General features: G+C 32.6%; 1 protein-coding gene across 2 annotated transcripts in view; it reads right to left on the bottom strand.

The window, feature by feature from the left end:
* Positions 1–15,530, bottom strand: part of LOC130891751 (protein pellino) — a 119,446-nt gene that overhangs the window by 18,892 nt on the left and 85,024 nt on the right. The window lies entirely within an intron of this gene.

Below are 15,530 nucleotides of genomic sequence, written 5' to 3' on the forward strand. Positions count from 1 at the left end.
TCCTTTCTGGATTTTCTTATTCGTAATTATAAGAACCCCTAAAACTACGTGAGAAAATTCTGTTTAAATATTCATAACAGATTTTATTATCAAGATAAAGGACAATCGATGCATCATTTCTTGATATTTTGTTATAAAATAATAAACAAAAGTAAATAGTGCGTCATCAATTATACCAATATAGAATTTCCATTAAAGGAATTGTAGTTTTAGTTTTTTCCGAAAGGTATACAATACATACAACAAACTGCTGTAGTCTTGGTTGCTTTTATGCTCTAGTTTATTGGAGATTTTCTTTACATTCGAACTTAGATTGAGTTGAAGGCAATATTTTCAAATGTAATTCAGCTGGTAGAATTCTGTCGAAAACCTTAAAATTACTTACATTCAAGCGTTTTTATTGACTGGATAAAATTTTATGTAAGTAAATCTCGATTCGTTACCGGTTATTTTGTATTCTAGCTAATTTAACATCTAATTAAATTGTAAAGATCCATAACACCGGACAACCTTATTCGACTTGTAGGTGTCGTGCTAGGATTAATGCAATTTTTAATTATTCACCAATTGTTTATATATTCACAAACAAACAAAAAAACAAACGTTACATACAGATCGAATGGGATTCTGAGATTCCTGGGAAATTACATACATATACAGCGGAGGTCTTACAGCTTTCTTTGTCGCATTCCGCATTTCGTACGCTACACTTTTCTGTCTATCCATTCGTTTTCCTGGATAGCTCTGTCTTCCATATTTTGTTCAATTCCTTCCTTCCAGGTCCTTGAATGTCCTCGTCTCCTTCTATTCTGCGGTTGATACATCAATGCTTTCTTCTGCTCCATCCTAATCACATGTCCGTACCAGAGCAGTTGCTTAGTCTGTATTCTCTCTGAAGTCTAAATTATTCGTCTGCCACAAAGTCTTACATCGATCTCACCTACAGTATCGCAGCCGTTAGATTATTAATATCAAATCATTTTCAAATATTATGCAATCTAAAATCCGCATATTATGCAATCTAGAATCCGCATTAGCGGTTTTCTCAATTCCCGTATAATTTCAAATCGATATTTAATTAAGTCGATTGATTTTGTCTTGAAGCACTATATAGTAGATGTTGCTAAGGGTATCGTTATTATATAACATCAAGAAGGGAATTATAATTTGTTGTCTCATTAGTCTCAACATTTTTAATTAATTGATTGTACTTACTTTTTAACTGACTCTGAATATTGCTTTATACTTTATCAATATTAGTTTACCTACTGATTAACAGCCCTTAATACAGTAATTTGTAGTTTTATCGTGGAATAGAAATATTGGTTACTCGTTGGAATTGCTTGATAATATGTATAAACGATGAAATGCTCCAGACTGTATGGTGATTATAATTTACGTCACAGAACGACATATATATCTCACGTTCTCTCAAAGTTGACTGATTTCTTACTGAATATATAGAATTTTGGGTATGGAAGAATGTATATACGTGGATCTTTTCACCACCTATATTATAAACAATGCATTTTGATAATGTTTTGAAGGACGTAAGCAAAAAGGCATCGATTGCCCCTGACGCGGGTTGTAAGTCAATTTATGCCTTATAAAACGCCATATACGAGAATGGTACCGGAAGTACCTATAGATGGCGGTATTTCCTTTGAAAATATCACTGTATTAGAAAGTATACAATACAACAGTTATGTTTCAAGTTTGAAGACGCCACGTTGTTTAGTATTTGTTTGGCAGCCATCAATAGTGAACGTTTTCAGTGAATTTGTAAACATGGAAAAAATTGGTCATCGTTATTTGACAAAATACTTTTATTTCTAGGGTTCACACCAGCAATGAAAATTTAGTGGTCCAAAAGGACCACCTAAGTTATGATTTACTGGTCCAAAAATATAACGTAGTAGACAAAAGTAAAAAATTAACATATGCATGCTACACACACTTTTATACATATTTTTACGGCATATATAAATTCTTTTATTCAAAAGCAGCACAGTAAAAATAAAACATAGGTTTTTTTAAAAATATTTTGGGCGACAAATTTGTCGTCGATGTGTATGATTTTGGCGACATTTCTTGATGATTTGGCGACAATTGTCGCTATGTCGCCATGCTGGCGTGAACCTTATTTATTTCAAAGGCATTAGCCCAAGTTAGGAGTTAGGAGACATAAAAGGCATTTCAAAAAGTGCGGTACATCTCATATTAACTGAAACTTTGGACTTGAGAAATCTATGCGCAAAATGTGTGCTCACAATGGAAAAAAACAGCATCGTGAAGATATTTTCATCAAGTCTTTGGCAATGTTTCCGTTCCATCTGCATGCGATGTCACGGCGTCGGTTTTTTGGGATGCGTGAGATAACTTTCATTAACTATCTTGAAAAAGGAAAATCTATCAACGACGAGTATTATGCGAGCGAAGAAATAAAGCAAAAACGGCCGCATTAGGTAAAGAAGAAAGTGTTTGTTCATCAAGACAATGCACCAGCTCACATATCCGTTATCGCAATGGTCAAAATTAATTAATTAAAGTTTAAATTTCTACCTCATTTTCGCCATATTTAGCCCGCTTTGATTATTTTCTGTTCACAGACTTGAAAAACTGACATAGTGGTCAAAGATATTTTTCTAAAATTTTTGTGTTCTCTTTATTGGTACAGGTACTTCTGGGACCATCCTAGTATTAATTTAAGGGTTTGTCGGAAACTATGCTCAGGTTAACCCGAAAGTAGGCCAAAAGTACGATTTCTGAAACTGCAGTTAGAGTTTTTGATAGGCACCATTCCTTGAAGTGGCTTCATTTATCTCCCTAGATTTTTCTGGCAGCAGTGACCAAAAAGCAATATTCTATATCTATTTGTTTGTTATACAAATCAATATTTTCAATTTCTCTCAATTTTTCAGTCCGCTTGACGTTGTTGATAAAATAACAATGCTTATGATGCTATAGAAGATTATCGAAGCTGTCCATAATTCCGTGGGAAAAGAATCGAATTAAATTAATAAAAATCCAAAAATAAATGTTGCCGGAAGCGAAAAATGTTATATATTTTGTTATTTTGATGATGTTATATCACATTTTAATATTTAAATAAGGGAAAAAATCATTTCTATAGAACTTCGCTATTTCTACCACACGATAATATACTAAGACTAAGAATGGAAGAGCTTTGTTGGTCCTAACTGCCTGGATAATCCTATAGAAGTATTCTTGGTAGCTCTAGCAAATGGAGCTACTCCAGAATTGAGAAATCCTCCAGACGTCACTGGTTTCAAAGCAAGGCTCTTCCACTTGGTCAAATCCTGTGGTTTTAATAGTTGTATGCGTTCCTTGTGACAAATACTATGCTATGTGGAAAAGTATGGTACAAAAACTTTTTATACACGTTCCAAAAGTTTCACACGAAAGTGGTAAATACATCCAGTATCAATTTCAACTACATTTTTATGAATTACATCTGGATGGAGGTTTTGATATAAATTAATTTTTCAAACTAAAAAGATTGCGGTAGGCAGTGTAATTGTGTTTGCACAGTTGTTCTAAATATAGGTTAGTTGTACTATACGATAACTTTTTTTATCACCGAAACAATAAATATTTATTTTGTATACCGATTAAAGGCAATTGTGCCAATAATGAATAAAATTCCAAAATAATCAATACGCGGAACCTAACGTCAGATTCTGCCTTCTCTCGAACCAAAAAATTAATTATCGATTAGCACTTGAGCTAAAATTACTGTCTCACCATTTTTCTCTCTTCGTAACCCATTTCGGATAGATAAAAGGTAAATTACCAGTGAAATTATTAGTTTTGTTTCTTTCCTTTATACCCGTAACATTAAAAATGTCTTTCTATCAATTGTTATCAATATATTACACGAACCCCTCTAAAATCGTACAGTACAATTTTTTTTTATTCGTATTCGTATAGATGATGAATATTTCTAAAGGGTGAAACTGGTGAATAAACTTAAGCTTAAACTATGGTTTGAACTCTAGTTTAAACATTTTTCTGTCAGTTGTCACAAATATAATCAAAATTTTTACGAAAATTGTATTTAAACGAAAATAAACAAAGAACAAAAAAATCGTGCAATTTCTATTAAGTAGTGCTTTTGGTTAAGCTTGTGAAGAAATACAAAGAAACAGTCGAAACCACAAAAGTGATACGGTAACTTTGAAGGAAAAGGAAAAAAAGGTTGGGAAGGGAATTTAATGATGAAAATAACAAAAGCGGTCATGTTTTCGATAGAATCACAACAAATTTAAAAAATGCGGGACAATTTAAAGATTAGCTGTAGAACGAGAACGCGCGTCGTTGACGTTGTTGATAATTTCTTCATCAAGTTCATCTAATATAAAGTGCAAATCTTCAATAATTCTACAAGAACCCTTCATAATATTGTAAAAATATGAGCAATTTAGAAAAGTTAGGTTCGGATCCTTCGATTCCTCTACCCCAGACAGCCGGTAACGTTTAAACCGAAGTTTGTCACTACACGCCTTCGATAAAACGTGAAATCAATGGTATCTGTAGTTTAAGCGGACATTTGAGGTTTAAACTTCACCTGTAAAATTGGGCCTGAATATGATAAAATACTAAAGTGCCTATTTTCTAATCTCCATCGCAGAGGAAACAACTTTGTTTATAGCGCAGAAACTTCTCGTCCCTATTGATGGATGACACTTTTAACTTGGTTATATCAAAAAAACTTTTACTCGTCGCTATTTAAAATTGTACTAAAATGGATAGTACATAGAACCAGTATAAACAGAACAGGAATATTGGGAAAAAGTAACTACCAAATATATTAGTTCGTTTAACAAAACGAACTACAAAAAAATTTGGAGTAGCAGGGATAAGCAAAATAATAAAATCAAAAAGAATATGATTACTGGGTCACTTGTAGGAATTTCCAGATTTTAGAACAGTAAAACAAATAATAGACACAGAACAGATAAAAAGTCCGAACAATGGAGAGACGGTATACAGAAGAACTAAGAAAGAAGAGAATTGAGAAGCGGAAAATAAATATATAATAAGATTGGAAAGCTTGAAACACTGCATGAAGTAGATTTGTAACATGTACTATTCAGATACAGAAGTAGAAGGAAATTGTTACAGAAAAATTGTAAATGTACTCATAACATTCATCATGTTTAAAGCCAATATTTCTTAATAATTTAATTTTAACAATGACTTTAATTATTTTAATTTAAAAAATATGTAAAGTTACAACCAAATAAAATTAATCTCAATTCAAATTACTATTTTTAATATGACAGATGCAAATTTTAGTTATTATGAAAAACTACGATTAATACTATAAATGTTATAGCATATATCAAAGTAACAGATTGTAATAAAGAAGGTGTCACGTAGACCAACATTAAAAAATATTGTATTTAGGTTTCTCTACCCCTGGCCCAATATATATCAAAACATTTTTCATGTCACGTTGTATAAACTCGCGGTAAAAGCTGACAGCTGTTGTAACCCGAATTTTAATAGCACATCTCAGTAACAAAATGGATCGTATCAAATAACGTCCGGTGATTAAATATTTGCGTTTAAAAGAATTGATCCCTTTGCAAATTCACAAAGGTTTGGTGAATATATTAACAAAACACGCAGTATCATATGGCATAGTGAAAAGGTGGAGTCGTGAGTTTAAATGTAGTAGAAAGTTTTGTACAGACGAAAACGCAGTTGGGACACCCACCACAGGTAACACACGAAAATGTGTTCTACGATCTTGTCATTAAACAAATTATGAAGATTGTGTTCTCTCATGATGTGATACATAATATACTGTTAAGAAACCGTCCACAACATGGACCGTGAAGCCGGTCCTGTTCGGTTATGGTGAAACAGAATAAAGTTTGGCGAATGCGTCGGTTCTCGGAAACCCGGAAAAAATTTTTCTACATGATTTTATAGCGGTGATTTATTAATATTGGATTTTAGAATCAATTTCTAGGAAGGCATTTTTATTTATTTATTTAGTTGTTTGTTTACTTTACAGAATTATTCGAGGAATCCTTTTTGGTACAAATACTAGTGTGATTGTGTTTTAAAGTGTCAGTGTATAATTAAATGTCAAAAATCTAAATATTAAGAAGTAACCAATGAATTTACAAAAATTATAAAAGTAGTGATTAGTTAATTATTATAAATAGTAAGTCTAGTGTATCTGGTGTGAATCAATTAAGCAAGTAAGAGACAGTGTGAATCAATTCATCCCTCTGTTAAAAATAGTTGGAATAAATAAGAAAAACATTACAATACTTACTGCGGAACTGAACATGAAATAAAGGGCTCCACGATGGGTACCACGAATGTTAGTAGATACACACAAGCAAACTCGAAAAGACATTGGCACACGCAGTACAAATAAAACATAGAAAGTATTTTTCTCAGATTAACATGGATGCTTATGTGGTAAACGATTTTTTCTAAGAATGGAGTTATACGTGCGGTAGTTCAGTGGTTTGCAGAGGATGAACAATATTTCTTTCAAGACGCATAAGAAATGAGAAAAATGTGTTAATCTTAATCTAGACCATATAAAAAAAATATATCTGCCAATTTTTTATTCTAAATCATTGGCCCTTTGTCCCTATTTAAGCTTGTTTTCAAATGCATCCAACAATTTATTATTGGATACATTTTTTAAGAATTTTACATATTTATGTCATAATTATGACTGATAGCGTGATCTGCAATATCCGATTTTCCCGTCCGTCCATATTTTAAATGAGCTAAGTGCTCTTTAAACCGGACAACAATAACGGAGCTCTTAGTCTGCCCAATATACTTTCGGTCACAATCACCACAGCTAATTTCATATATACCACTGTTTTCCAAATTTGGTATTTCATGCTTAGGATTTTACAACAATTGTTTTAATGTACTGTTGGATTTATAAACCAATTTAAAACCCACTCTGCTAAATATTCCTTCCAATCCTTTTGTATAATAAGGATTGAAAGGTATCAGAGCAAATTTTCCTTGTTTTTCTGCAATTATCTGAGAGGTTTAAAAGTGGATATGAGTCAGTTAAGAACGAGGATCGGTAGAGATGTACTTCGATCTCAAAAACGTTTTAATATTCCCAAAAACTCGACGTTATTGACTATTTGAGTCAACTCTAGCTTAATGGAAAGATTGCGAAGAAACTGAAAAATGAGCGTTTTTCATTGGCGAGTTTTTGGACTCTAAAAGTCTTCCTGTCTTATCAATAAATTAGAGAGATTCCGATAGCCAGAACTTACAGCTGCATTGCCAATTTTTTATTCTAAATAGATCATGGGCCAAAACAAATCATCCCTTGTATAGTGTCGGTTTAACCGAATCATTTCTTACCAAAACCGCTCTCAAATGAAAAAAATTTTTAATGTGAATTTATACAATAACTTATTCGGATCAAGCACTCAGTGGATAAACCTGGGCTAGCATTATAATGTAATGGTAAAGATCCACCTGGATACCTACATCTTCCGATAAGTCGTGATATTGAAAAACCTTGCTGTTATTTTTTCATTTTGTTCTTTTGCAAACAAAAAAAATTGTTATTCAAGATAAATTTAACTACTAAAGGATTAATTCGATCAATGGGAACCGGAAATGGCTTTCCATCAGTTCGTCTGAAAATTTTAGCGTTTACTTTTTGGAATACTTAATTGTAAGTCTCATGATCATTTTATAATACTATTTATGACGTTCTTAAAATACTTAAGGCATGAATAAGGATGATATTTTTTAAAAAAGATTATCAAGAAGATAACTTATGAATTGGTAAAATATTTATGACTCTTACACAAACACTGTAAAAATCGGTCGTTTAAAATTATTAGCATGTAATTTATTCATTTAGTGCGATCTTAACCTACTTTCAAATAGGTATGTCTATAAAAAATAATTTTACATTTACTTAACTTCCTGTTTTTAACGGTTATATGTTATTAGGTAACAGGAAGTACTATTTTTAAAACAATCGTCAAATAAATTTAAGAAAGAACATATAAATGCGAGTGCAATTATAAGTAACCGCTGCGCCGCTTGGGGGTGACGTTGAAAGAATGGTAAAAGTGGCTAATGCACGAGATAAATATGTTTGAGTAAAGTTTCCAGTTGAAGACTGATAGTATCGTAGGACCAATGTAGAATAAGATGTCAGCATATACGTCGTTATAGAAAATCCCGCGAAATGTGAGGTGCGATGATTGAAAAGCCGTCAGATGTGGAGATGAATTGTATGGCGATTGCGGTGAAGGTGTCGTTCGAGGTATATAGAAAATTGAACCGAAAAAGGTGTTGTGAAAGTAGGAACAATAATTGTATGATAATAATTATGAATTTATATTTCGTGTTCGATCATTAGAACAAAATTTATACGACGGATACACAATCACGTTTACAACGTTACTAGCTGACTTAAACTTTTGTATAAAATAAACTTGAAACAAACAAAAGAACCATTAAAACAAATTAAAAAATGCTCGGTATGAATGAAGTTTTATTATTATTTTCGATTAATTAGACATGATTATGCTTAGTAACAAAACAAAGTTTCCCCGAAATACTGGCTATTTCTAAGGTTTCAATTTGATTTTGACAGACACACACAGTTATGGTACAATCTGTTAATCAATTTAAAGCTTTCTGATAAACTATATTTTTTGTTTTGTTATGTGGTAGGTAAATAAACATAGATGACGGTTTTCCGACGCGCGAACATACGACGTTTAATTGTCCATGCGCGAAACAGGGAAACTCCAAGTTGATTCCGCAAACTTCCAACGACTGGCCTTGTGAATTATTTATGGTCATCGCAAAAGCCAGACGTACCGGAAATTGTACAAGTTTAAAATCGAATGGCAAATCAGTTAGAATCATTATCATACGCAGAATTTTTGTATTTTCCCTTTATGATTGTTGCTTCAATGACGTTATTCATCACCTTTTTCACAGCCAGTCTTGTTCCATTGCACAGTCGAGGTTGATTAATGACTAAAATTGTCAGGTGGTAATGCAGGCAATTTCGGTGAATTTAAAAAATCCGTGGGATAGTTGACTACGTCATCTTGGCTCATAACGGTGTCGACTGATTTAAATGAAACCAATCGACCCAGAAGAAAATTGTGAATGGTTGCATTGACATCTTTATCTTTTGTCGCTAATATTGCTTGTTCACCCAGCCAACTGTGGTTACTGAGCTATATCTGGGAAAACACGCAATATCTAACAACTGCTTCGCTAACACATTTGCAGTTTCATTTTGTTGCAAAAATACTCGCATGTTAGCAGTAAAGTGTCCCTATCACAAAAGATCAAAAAAGAAAAGAGCACATAACTTGAAATGTCATTATCACAAAGGATCACCGGACTAAAGAAAGTTCTCGCGCACGTAGCGGTTATCGTCACTCACAAAGGATGCACTCTTTGTCTGATACGATTCATCAATCTACATATAGTTGGTTGTCAAATGTTAAATATTATGGTTGCGTTCAGATATTTAATTTGCGACAAAGCATCAAGAAAAAACAAAATTGTTGTTTTTATTTAATTCCGAACATTTTCATATTTATTCACCTTTTAAACATTCTCTGGAGTTCCACAAATAATTCAAGACCAAAATTAGCCAATGAGACCAAATAACACTATATGAAATTAAGTTGTACTTATTCTTCATTCCGGCTGAGGAAAGCATGATAAGGTTTGTCAGCGAGTAAGTTAATGGTTACCATCTTATGGGATGCTCAATAAATCTGGCATATTGAACCTCTGTCACGTGGAAAAACCATCAATTTCGAAGGATACTGTCGTTTAAGAAAATAAAAAAGCCATCCAGAACAAACTGAGTTACGGAGTTCTGCTTTTGCAAGTCTACTTACACCCCTCAAAGCTGTAAGAACATAAGAGTTTTTGGGCAATGGGATATATTTCAATATCCTCTCCACACTTGGTCCCTTCTCATTACTTTCTGTTCAACGCATTTCGCTGAAGATAAAGAGAGTTGCATATTTCATCTGTAAATGATTCGGAGGTTACTTTAGCTTTTATACTTCTTTTTATTTTACAAATGAATTTCTGTGAACCGAATAATTGGATTTAATGTCTGCTTTTTAGTCAGATGCTTCTGTTAATGTCTTCACATAGACTATGACAAGAATGAAGAATACAGTTATTATTTTTTCATTATCTACAGTATTTTATTTATGCAGTATTTATTTATTCATTTCAAAAATGAATGATAAAGAAACTTATGAGTTGTTCTCTCAATGATCGTAATGTAGTAACTTTGAAGTCTGTTGGCAAGTGATCTGAGTAATTCAAAGGTGGATATGAGTCAATTAAGAACGAGGATCGGTAGAGATGTACTTTGATCTCAAAAACGTTTTAATATTCGCAAAAACTCGACGCTATTGACTATTTGAGTCAAGTCTAGCTTAATGAAAAGTTTGCGAAGAAACTGAAAAATGAGCTAACGGCTGTCTTTCGTACCATGCCGTGTAACAATCCGTTTTTGATTGACGAGTTTTTGGACCCTAAAATTTTTCCTGTCTTATCAATAGCCGTATACCTTTTAATTAGAGAACGTATAGCGAATAGGAGATTATCATATTGTCCGATAGCCAGAACAATATCGATGCTGGTTTGGAAATGCCTGGAGGCAAAACAGAATAAAGTTATCCTGGATACTGAGACACACTGGAGCACAGATAAATGAAATAGCAGACAGACTTGCTTAACAAGGAGCAGTTAACCCTTGGTCGAATTGAACCTTTCTGTAGACTAAAAGAAAGTAGACAGAGAAAAACTGGTTTAATTTAGAGGGGTTGAGACAAGTAAAAATACTCTAAAGAAAATCTGTCTTAACAAGAATAATTTACGAATATGAACAATAGTTTATTCGGGAAATTATCGCTTCGATAGACACCTGAAGGTTTAGCAGAGAATGCGGCGTGCAGATTCTTCTATATAGAGGACGTGTAAGATTCTACGCCACAGAAAGAAACGGGGTCACAAAAGATATTTTGGGCTGCAGTCAGTGGCATATTTACCATGGCCAGGGGTAACAGACTAGGGACTAGTTACAAAGCCCACACAGAACATGAGTCTGAGAAGCGATCGTATTGACGGCATGTCCGATGGTCATCCCGGGACGATACTGTCAACCTTAAAGATTGGAATCAGTTGATGTCGGCTCTTGAAGCTATAAAAAGTAACTCTTCCCCAAAAAAAGCTTTGGTTAAAAACGTCCATCGGAATTTTAGGGATCTGTCTTAAAACAATTGTAAATAGTCTCTAAACTTTTACAATGTGTGAAAAGGGGATCTTTTGATGCTTTTGAAAAAGCTGGTAAAAGAACATGTTCAGAAGAATACAGAAGCATTCACCAGAAAATAATTAAAATGAAGAAACTAGACGATGAAAGTCGCGGACGTGATCATTTTAGGGTTAATACCTTCTTCTCAATATGCGACCAATTGTTGAGCGAGTTAAGAAGATGCCAAACTTCTTATGATGCAGTAACCGCCAATTTTGCATTTTCATAACGCCATAAAACTCCAAAAATTATGCCCATTTGATCTTGCGGATGATGTACAATTAAAACAATTCTTGACGTATGAGAACAAAATGTTTAAGGCAACTTAACATATTTATTGAAGAAAAGGATCTAAAGGAAGTATTTCCATATAATGAAATAGTATTCCGCATTTTTCTGTGCATTGCAGCAACAAAATGCAATACAGAACGTCGTTTTCCGTTCTTAAAAGAATAAAAAGTTATCTACGTTTCCGTATAAGTGAAGAATGTTTAAGAGTTTAGCTATCCTTAATGTAGAAGCCGACTTAACAGTATCTATATTGACGAATTTGTCGAACAATTTGTTAAGTTTTGTATGGTCTTTTTACATTATTAAACGATTTTTTATTTTTTTTTTATTTTTGGGACGGCAAACCTGGTCGGCACAGGGCGTGAAATTTTGAAATACGCCAGTATGCAGTCTATATGACATCTTCTATTACCCGCAAACATAAATTCATAGTCTTAATCACTAGGTTGTAATGTACTATTAGGCCTGTTACTATTTTCTAATATCTTTGTAAATTTTAATTTTCATATGTAGTGCTCACAAAATTCCTTTTATTTTAAGCAAATGGTGTGAATAAACGTAGTTTAAGGTAAATTCATATTTTTTATTTATTTGGGGATCAGAGCGAATAGAAAATACGAATTTATATGGAAATAAGTATACAAAATTCGCTTTATACAAAAGGAAATTATTAAAGATAATTGGAATTTTGTAAGCACTATATATAAATAGCCAAAGTTTAGAAAAGATATTAGAACCTTTTCCCACCGAATATAAAGAGTAATTTCACTTCAAATTTTACTAAATTCATTTGATTTTACACTCAAGTTGTAATATATAGGTACATAGAGGACATTTTAGCAACGAAACTGGGATTTTATTGGATTTTTTGAATAGAGTACGAGGTTGATAACAATTTAATTTCTTCAATACTCGAACGGCAGAATAAATGAATGAGAAGCGACTACTGTGCCACAATAAATGAACTAAGGAATATTAAAATATTTAAAGAAGTTATTCCAGAAGAAAAAAATATGCCAAAAGACAAACGTTTCAGCACCACTCAAGACATTTAGGAGACACTCCGATTTCTCAAAATGCTTCTAGTTATGGATTAAACTGGGATAAGTGCTTAGTTGCTAGCCAATGGTAAAACTTTGATTAAATGTTATGTTACCTCTTTCCTTTGTATTCAATAGTTAATTGTAGATTGATATCTTTCCATATTCAAGATTATCTTGCTTTCTTGACAATTTTGATTATCGTTGTTTTTCTCAAATTAAAATATTAAACATGCATAATTTTCTGCTAATTTTTCCAGTATATAACGGAATTAATACATATCAGTTTAACATTGCATTCACCTTGCGCATATAAACAATATTTACTTACACAATCTATATTATTTTTCCCTAAAAAAAGGTATGGAAATATAGGAACGCGCATGTAGCTATACTACGTAAATTACAAAAATCGCAAAATAAACTATTTTGACCTTGTTCGGAAAAATATGTGCACGTCAGAAATATTTTCCAATCTCATTTGATTATTATTTCAAGTGTGTTTTGTTTTATTTTTTGAGAAGTATATTTATCGGAAATTGAAATAATAATAATTAGTCTTGGAACCCAGACGGACTCCACATCATAAAATTATATGTAATTATACTTAAGGTTTACAGTTTTCATTATTGTTTACAGTTGCAACAAAAATATGATAATAGAACATGTCAACTAATTAATAATGGAAAAGTGGATAAGGAAACAGATGATCGAGGCAAACAGAACAGCCAGATGTTTAAATAACATTAAATAAATCTACTTCTTAGATCTTTTCAGATTTATTTTTTTTTGTCTCGGTCTATTTCAGAAGCCAAAAACCATTTATTGTTTCTATTAATGAATATATTAATTATATGGTAAGAGAGATCACCAGGGCACCAAAGGAAGTAACGAGTGAAGACATTCGGCATTCTATATATACGCGAAAAAAACTTTATACAAACTACGGAAATTGAATTTATTTAACAGCAGTTCGAATATTTGGTTTTTAATTTTTGGCCACACAGAGAACCTACCCTGAAATGCTGGTCTTGAATTAATGATTCAAACCTCTCAAAAATAATGAAATTAGCGTTCATTCATCGCAAATCAGTAATTGATAAGCTTAATTACACATAAAGGTACTAGTGAAATATTTATCTGGAAAAACTAATAGACCAACTATCTATTTCACTTTCAACATCCGTTTTTTTAACAAGAAAATACAAACTTTACTACACCAGTGTTCTTTAAGAAGGAGCCCGCATATGCTTAACACTAAGTGCGCCAAATACGATATGAACAAAATTTGCGTTTTTGATTTTTTTTTCAAATTCCCAGTAGCTCAGAAAAAATTGATCAGAACTGAAAAATAGCGCCCTTTAAGGATATGTTGCAGTTTTTAGAATCTCATGTTAATGTTCTAATCATCTAAATCGAAATTTTATTTAGAATAATATCAAAAACTTCTCTGTATGTAACCCAGCCACTCTATACTATTGGATCTTATTATTTTGCTTAGTTCTGCTTCTCCAAATAGATTCCTTATTTAATTATTTGTTCTCCCCAGCTATAAATATTCCTCCTTTTCACCGCCTAGTATCCTTCCAAGTATTTTTCTTCCCCATATATCTAATTTCTCTTCCTCTGTTTTGTTAAGAATCCACGTTTCGCCTCCGTAGCTCACTGTTGGTCTTATTATTTCCTTTGTAGTTTTGTCATTAACATGTACTTCGATTTATCTTTATTGACTCGTAGATTCATTTTCTCTGCAATTTAAATGAAGGCTCTGCAAGATTCCTACATTATCTGCGTTTGCCAGTAGTTTCATCGTTCTTGTTTTTCCTGACCCTATTCTGTTCAAATAGATTTCACGTACAATCCATTCTAATACTCTGTTGAACAGTGCAGTGGATAAAGGAACTCCCTGTTTTAGTCCTGTGTTGGTCTGGAAACATTTTGATATTCTTTGATTTGCCTATACCTTCGTTTTTGTGTGTTCGAGTGTCATTTTCATACATACATAATGCTGTACAAATGGTTTCTGTTCACATTATCGTAAGTTTTTTGGAAATCTATGAAGACTGAGTAAATTAGCAGATCGTATTCATACCCGATTATTTGCATGTGCCTCAGAGTGAAAATGTGGTTTGTGATTGATCTTTCAGATCTAAACCCGCATTGGTAGTTTCCGAACAAGTTTTTTCCATATACTCTCAAACTTTTATCTATGGACTTAGTCAAACTTTTGTACTCGTAGGTTGTATCTAGTAGCGCTATACTTCTGTAGTTTCTACATTCAATTCTTTTTCTTTTCTTGTGTATTGGTACCATTATTGCCATTTTCCACATTTCTGGTATTGTCTCTTGTTCCTATGTACAAAAGTTATATATTTCTGCATAAATCCACTAAATCATGTCAATATTAGGGAATTATCGGCTTAACTACGAAATTTTACACTTTTTTGCAAGAGATTGCTGCACATATCCTTCAGCAATATTCGTAGACTTCCAACCTCCGTTTTGCTTCAAAGCAAAAATGCCTCCTCCAGAATTTGCAAGTTAACTTGTCGAGGCTCTTCTTTAGGGAGGGATAAAACGACTTTGCACCCTACAATTGGGGGCCGGGAAATATATACTTTATATAGAGATAGGCGGAAAAATATATTCATAAGATAACAGGAATCGTATATAACTACTTATGCCATTGGAAATGTATTCAATTTATCCAAAATAAAAAAATTATAAAAATGTCAGTTTAATTACACATTGTTCTTTCGATTTATTTTTTTTTATTGTTAGATAACTTTAGTTGGTTCTTCGTACAGTTTTGTACGCATATAAAAAATGGAGAAATACTTACTACT

The sequence above is a fragment of the Diorhabda carinulata genome, chromosome 3 (genome assembly GCF_026250575.1).
Source record: "Diorhabda carinulata isolate Delta chromosome 3, icDioCari1.1, whole genome shotgun sequence".
NCBI lineage: Eukaryota > Metazoa > Arthropoda > Insecta > Coleoptera > Chrysomelidae > Diorhabda > Diorhabda carinulata.